The sequence below is a fragment of the Rhagoletis zephyria genome, unplaced genomic scaffold (genome assembly GCF_001687245.7).
Source record: "Rhagoletis zephyria isolate East Lansing unplaced genomic scaffold, Rhagoletis_zephyria_1.1 Rzeph_scaffold_07842, whole genome shotgun sequence".
Lineage (NCBI taxonomy): Eukaryota > Metazoa > Arthropoda > Insecta > Diptera > Tephritidae > Rhagoletis > Rhagoletis zephyria.
This window is the reverse complement of record NW_016164924.1, coordinates 13721-20164: the sequence shown is the minus strand read 5'-3', so window position 1 is coordinate 20164 and position 6444 is coordinate 13721. Positions and strand designations below refer to the sequence as shown.

General features: G+C 36.2%; 1 long non-coding RNA gene across 1 annotated transcript in view; it reads right to left on the bottom strand.

The window, feature by feature from the left end:
* The window catches only part of LOC108374559 (uncharacterized), a 16930-nt gene that overhangs the window by 9345 nt on the left and 1141 nt on the right, over positions 1-6444 (bottom strand). Inside the window, exon 2 of the long non-coding RNA XR_001849061.1 lies at positions 3578-3590. This is a non-coding gene — a long non-coding RNA (uncharacterized LOC108374559). The remainder of the gene's footprint in view (positions 1-3577; positions 3591-6444) is intronic.

Genomic DNA, 6444 nt, shown 5'->3' with positions numbered 1-6444 from the left:
CACTCGCATAGTTATGCATGCGAAATGCGAATTTTGCATATGCATAAATGTGTGCAAAAAAATGGCCGGGGTCGTTCGTGAAGAATTTACTGGCAAAACCGCGAAGAAGTGAAGTAGCGGCACTTGGCATGCAGGCATAAAAAAGTGGTAAATTAACTGCGCAAGTGGCATTTGCAAATTGCACTCACACGATTTTCTTTTTTTTTTTTGTTTTTTTCCTGCGCTTTCTATTTAGTCGTTGAGTCGTTTTTTTTTTTATTTTTGTTTTTTCATTTGAATGCAACGGCTGTCGTGCGACCGCTATCTTGAATTCACATAGGGGCATCGAGTGTGCGAGTGATCTGTGTGTGTGTGTGTCAGTGTATGAATGTGGGTTTGCGCAGGTAATGCATTTCAAATGAGATTAAAAATGCAAAAGTTGCTAATTGCGTGAAACATGACAGCGGAAATTAGCTGTTCTAATGTCAAAAGATACGAGTACCATAAGGACAGGCGTGCATTTGGTGAACAAGCGGCGCATACAGACAGCTTTTAAATATAAGTTATGCATATTTAAATGTATCTCTTACATTGGCTACGAGTTCAAGTGAAATGCTTAAATGGTGGGTTAAGCATGCAGTTAAATACAAGAGGTTCGTTCTGAGCAACAAAGTCGCACAATATTAATCGGAGGATTTCATGATGCTTGTCTTGAGAAAAAATAATTTACTAAAATACTAGTTATTTAATTCTATATTAAAGAATTAAAAAGGACGAAGTATTCTGGAGGGGACATTGCATGCAATTTTATGGAGAGTAGGGGAACGACCCATTTATGAGTTTGGCGACAAATGAGCATGCTAAACGATATCTCCTATTTTCAAGGGTATCCGGGCTAATTGCCAAACCGAAGAAAACCCTTTTGAACACGCTCTAAGCGGTTTGAAAGAGTTTTATTTACTGTAAGGCCTCCAAATAAAGGCTTCGTACTCGGATTTGTGAATGCCGCACAATTTCGTCGAATGCATGCTAACATTGAGTATGAACGTGAACGAACATAATCGAGGTGGTTATGTGTTTAGCAAGCATTACACGAAAGCATTTGCAACAACCGATTTTTACAACACCAACCATGACGTCGCACAGTGTTTCGACTATGTGGAGGCAGGTGGAAAAAAGTCATGTTGACAGTTGACACAAAAATTTATTGGGCTTAGAGAGGAAAAAGTGAAAGTCATAAATACAATACGAATGCTTCATTTCCACAAAATTACTAGAATCAGTGCCATACCTTGTGATCAGTTTACTTGCCTTTGGCGCTGAACCCATTAAAGCAAGTGTTTCTCTTTCAACTGCAATGAGTTCTTTAAGTATCATGGTTTATTAACATGAATAAATTTATCATTTATTTAATGTGTTTTCTCTATTTTTATCAAAAAATTAACTTGGAAATGCAGATGCTAAAGATTATTAGTAAAAGGTCGTGAAAATATACGCATGTTTTAGAGAATTTCAAGTAGTTTTCGGGCATATAATTAAATCCTTTCGCGCGACTTTGCAAATATATGTATTTTTCGACTTTCTTAAATTCCCATTTTCAGCTTCTTTTTGCGTAATTTCACGAAAATAATTTTTCGAACAGAGGAAAAATCACGTCAAGCATAATTAGAATATGGAATATTTATAACTATGTAGTTTTTAAGTAAACCTTTGTTTTTTATATTTAGGGTTTTCTACTAAAATAGAGAGCACAAATCAAATTTCATCGAAATCGGATGAATTTTATTGTTTCCGCCCCCCAAGTGTACTCTTTTTTCACAAAAAAAATCTTTAGAAAACCGTATTATAGAGGTGGGTAACTCAACTCAGAGTTGAGTTATTGAGTTGATTCCTATAAGTGAATCGGTAACTCAGACTCCCTGTCCAAAAAAAATGTAACTCAGTAACTCAGTTGATGCCGTAGGGCTCACATGAATCAATTGAATCATAGTGGCTCATATTTGTCCATATAACTCTCTCGCTTCGCCACAGTGTTTAGCATGGCAAAGTCTTGCATTTTGTTTTTGCACGAGGCGAATTTATACAAGGTGGTGGCAAGAATACAACAACAACAACCACATGTATTTTGTATTGCGGGTGTTATGTCAAATCTCACAAATTCTTATAATTTCGTTTTTTTTTTAGTTTTTCTCGAAATATGTATGTATGTAAGATATATAAAGATGTGCATATCAAATCAATTGCCTTTCCAACCATATCCACATTTTGAAATTCGGTACAATAGGTTTCGAAATATAAGCTTTTGAAAATATTGAAAATTCCACCTTTACCCTCCCCCTAGCACCGCCCTATTAATTTGCACACAAAAAAAATTACACCTTTCAAATCAGTAGAAAGGAGCTGACCACGCCCACTTTAAAGTTTTGTTTTATCTCAACGGCCGCTATACCGCATCTATGCCTCAAAACGAGTCTACGATACGAATGAGTGTAACATACAAAGAGTCAAATGAGTTAGTTGAATGAGCTGACTCCTTAAAGTGAGTTGGAGTCATTGAGTCAACTCCTATAAATTTGCTGAGTTACCCACCCTTACCGTATTAGAAAGCGCAGCAAATTTCTAAAGAACTGCGTACTGTCTTAAGGTAATTTGACACAAGAAAATTTCTTAGCCATTTCTTGTACTCCATTTTATATGGAGTTTTTGTTTGGAGGAAAGGCACAAAAAGGCAAATATCTGAAAAAAGGCAAAAAAGGCAAAATAAAATGTGTATAGTATATGAAATCACGGAAAGCTAAATCGTGGACATTCTTAATGGAATATACTCTATCTATTTAGCAGAAAAAAGGCAATTTCCATAAAATCTGTTCCCTGCTGATGAGTTTTTAATGGATGCGAAAATTTTAAGATCATCGGTATACAACAAGAAATTGGCGATAGAAAAACAGGACCCAATATCATTTGTGAAAGAACAAAAAAATAGGTGTTCAAGAATGCTTCCTTGAGGAACACCAGAAGAAGCAATGAAGGGCTGCAAAGTGGCATTAACAACATAAAAAAAGCATCTCCTATTACACAAACATGAATTGATTCAGAATAGTAATGCCGCATGGAAACCAAGTGAGACCAACTTCTACAGCAGAAGTATACAGTGTGATACTTTGTCGATGGCTTTTGAAAAATCGGTGTAGATCGTGTATATCTGGAATTTATTGTGAAATGCGGAAGTGCAGTAATCAGTGGAAAGCCAGAAGTCAGGAAAAAGATAACTTACCGTTTAAATGCATTTAGAAATTCCGGCGTGGGGGATCACTAGATTATTTGTACATCTTGAAGAATATATTCTTCAAGTACTTAAGGCGTTTCAAGGGTTTAGTATACCAGGGTAATTTATAGACTTTTTTTTAGAACGGGAAACATAGCTCATATAAAGTTGGCTTAAAAATACTGTAACAGGAAGAAAAATCACTATTACACTATTACAGTATTTTTCAGTATTTACCTTTAACGATGTTTATTTGACGATGTTTTTGCTGACTGTCTCTCCTTAACGAAAGCACCAGAAGCAACTTTTGCTTTCTTAGAAAAAAAATAAAACACTTAAAACTTAACTTAGTTTTATTTTCTAAACAAAAAATAAAACCTAGCATAAAACTCTGAAAATAACTATTATCTGATCAAAAAATAAAACTAAAAAATAACGATTATTTTTCGCGCAAAAAATTTAGCTTAAAAAATTACGACTATTTTTCAAGTAAAAGGGCCAAATGGAAACAAAAGTATTGAGAGCACTTTGAAGGGGTACAAAATGATGACAAAAGATTCGGGAACATTTCCGTTAAGAACAAATGTGAACAAGACTCTCAGGAACGTTTTCAAGAAGAATAGAATGAGAACGAAATTTTCGGGAACGTTTCCAATGAGAATAAAATAAAAAAGAAAGTAATGTGAACGTTTTCAAGGCAGTGATGCTAGATTGTGGGTAATTTCCCTATTTGAGGGATATTTTGCATCAAAAATTATTAAAAGGGAAAAAAGGGACACTTCATATAAATAAGGGATTTTCTTTTGACGCAGTTATTGTTGCATAATTGATCAAAATTCAAGAATATTCGACATTCTTACGTAATTAATCGTTCTGAAGATGTGATGTGGAGTGAAATGGTATATAATTGTTAAAAAGTATAAGGACAATTTCGAAAATTTTCTTACGTTAACCAATTCAAGCGCTGAGTAAGAAAGAATCTTTTCAGTTGTAACTGGTGTTTCATGTAAAAAGCGGAACAAATTATCTGATGAAATGTTAAATAGCACATGAATGTGCTTCAATTTTAAAGTCACCAAAAAATTCTTTTAGGCCCTTAGTGAGTGAGCAAAAAAATGAAAGGGGAAAAACGATGAGTGAAAAAATTCTTAACAGCGGTCGGCCCTCGACAGGCAGTGGCAAACCTCTGAGTGTATTCCTGCCATGAAAAACAGCTTCTCATAAAAATACACTCGCCATTCGGAGTCGGCGTAAAACTGTAGGTCCCTCCCCTTTGTGTGACATCAAGGGGACCGCCACAAATTGGAGGAAAAGCACATATGTGTAAGCGCCAAACTATTATTATTATTTTATATGAAGTTTACTTCTTTACTACTGAAACATGTACGTATATGTTTAAATTCGTTGGGAATTTTGTGGGATAAATTTTCAAGATGTGGGTAATTGAGGGATTTTTTCCCCATTTCCGTGGGATATTTAACAGAGAATGTCTGGCATCACTGTTTCAAGGAGGATAAAATAAGAACACAATTATGGGGAACGTTCCATTCCATTTATGGAACAATTTTTTATTTTCTGTGCAAGAAACGTTCGTGGCTTAAGTCGTTGACTTTATTTGCTTAATTATGTTTCAGTAATTTTTTGATTGACTTTAATATTCAAACATTTCAAACTAATGTAATGTTCTCGCTGCCTTTCGTCGCTAATAGTTCAGAGAAGACTTTAGTTCCCAAATTGTTCTTCGAGAGAAAGTTCCTTAAACTTTTGTTCTCGTTTTGTTCTTTGGAAAAACGTTCCAGGGACTTTAGTTCTCTTAGAAATATTCGCCAAAGCATTGTTTGCATTTGGTTCTTTTTGGGACCATCAACAAAAAGGTGGCACTTCTTTTAATAACGGGTGATTTTTTAAGAGCTTGATAACTTTTTTTTAAAAAAAAACGCATAAAATTTGCAAAATCTCATCGGTTCTTTATTTGAAACGTTAGATTGGTCCATGACATTTACTTTTTGAAGATAATTTCATTTAAATGTTGACCGCGGCTGCGTCTTAGGTGGTCCATTCGGAAAGTCCAATTTTGGGCAACTTTTTCGAGCATTTCGGCCGGAATAGCCCGAATTTCTTCGGAAATGTTGTCTTCCAAAGCTGGAATAGTTGCTGGCTTATTTCTGTAGACTTTAGACTTGACGTAGCCCCACAAAAAATAGTCTAAAGGCGTCAAATCGCATGATCTTGGTGGCCAACTTACCGGTCCATTTCTTGAGATGAATTGTTCTCCGAAGTTTTCCCTCAAAATGGCCATAGAATCGCGAGCTGTGTGGCATGTAGCGCCATCTTGTTGAAACCACATGTCAACCAAGTTCAGTTCTTCCATTTTTGGCAACAAAAAGTTTGTTAGCATCGAACGATAGCGATCGCCATTCACCGTAACGTTGCGTCCAACAGCATCTTTGAAAAAATACGGTCCAATGATTCCACCAGCGTACAAACCACACCAAACAGTGCATTTTTCGGGATGCATGGGCAGTTCTTGAACGGCTTCTGGTTGCTCTTCACTCCAAATGCGGCAATTTTGCTTATTTACGAAGCCATTCAACCAGAAATGAGCCTCATCGCTGAACAAAATTTGTCGATAAAAAAGCGGATTTTCTGCCAACTTTTCTAGGGCCCATTCACTGAAAATTCGACGTTGTGGCAGATCGTTCGGCTTCAGTTCTTGCACGAGCTGTATTTTATACGGTTTTACACCAAGATCTTTGCGTAAAATCTTCCATGTGGTCGAATAACACAAACCCAATTGCTGCGAACGGCGACGAATCGACATTTCACGGTCTTCAGCAACACTCTCAGAAACAGACGCAATATTCTCTTCTGTACGCACTGTACGCATTCGTGTGGTTGGTTTAATGTCCAATAAAGTAAACTGAGTGCGAAACTTGGTCACAATCGCATTAATTGTTTGCTCACTTGGTCGATTATGTAGACCATAAATCGGACGTAAAGCGCGAAACACATTTCGAACCGAACACTGATTTTGGTAATAAAATTCAATGATTTGCAAGCGTTGCTCGTTAGTAAGTCTATTCATGATGAAATGTCAAAGCATACTGAGCATCTTTCTCTTTGACACCATGTCTGAAATCCCACGTGATCTGTCAAATACTAATGCATGAAAATCCTAACCTCAAAAAAATCACCCGTTA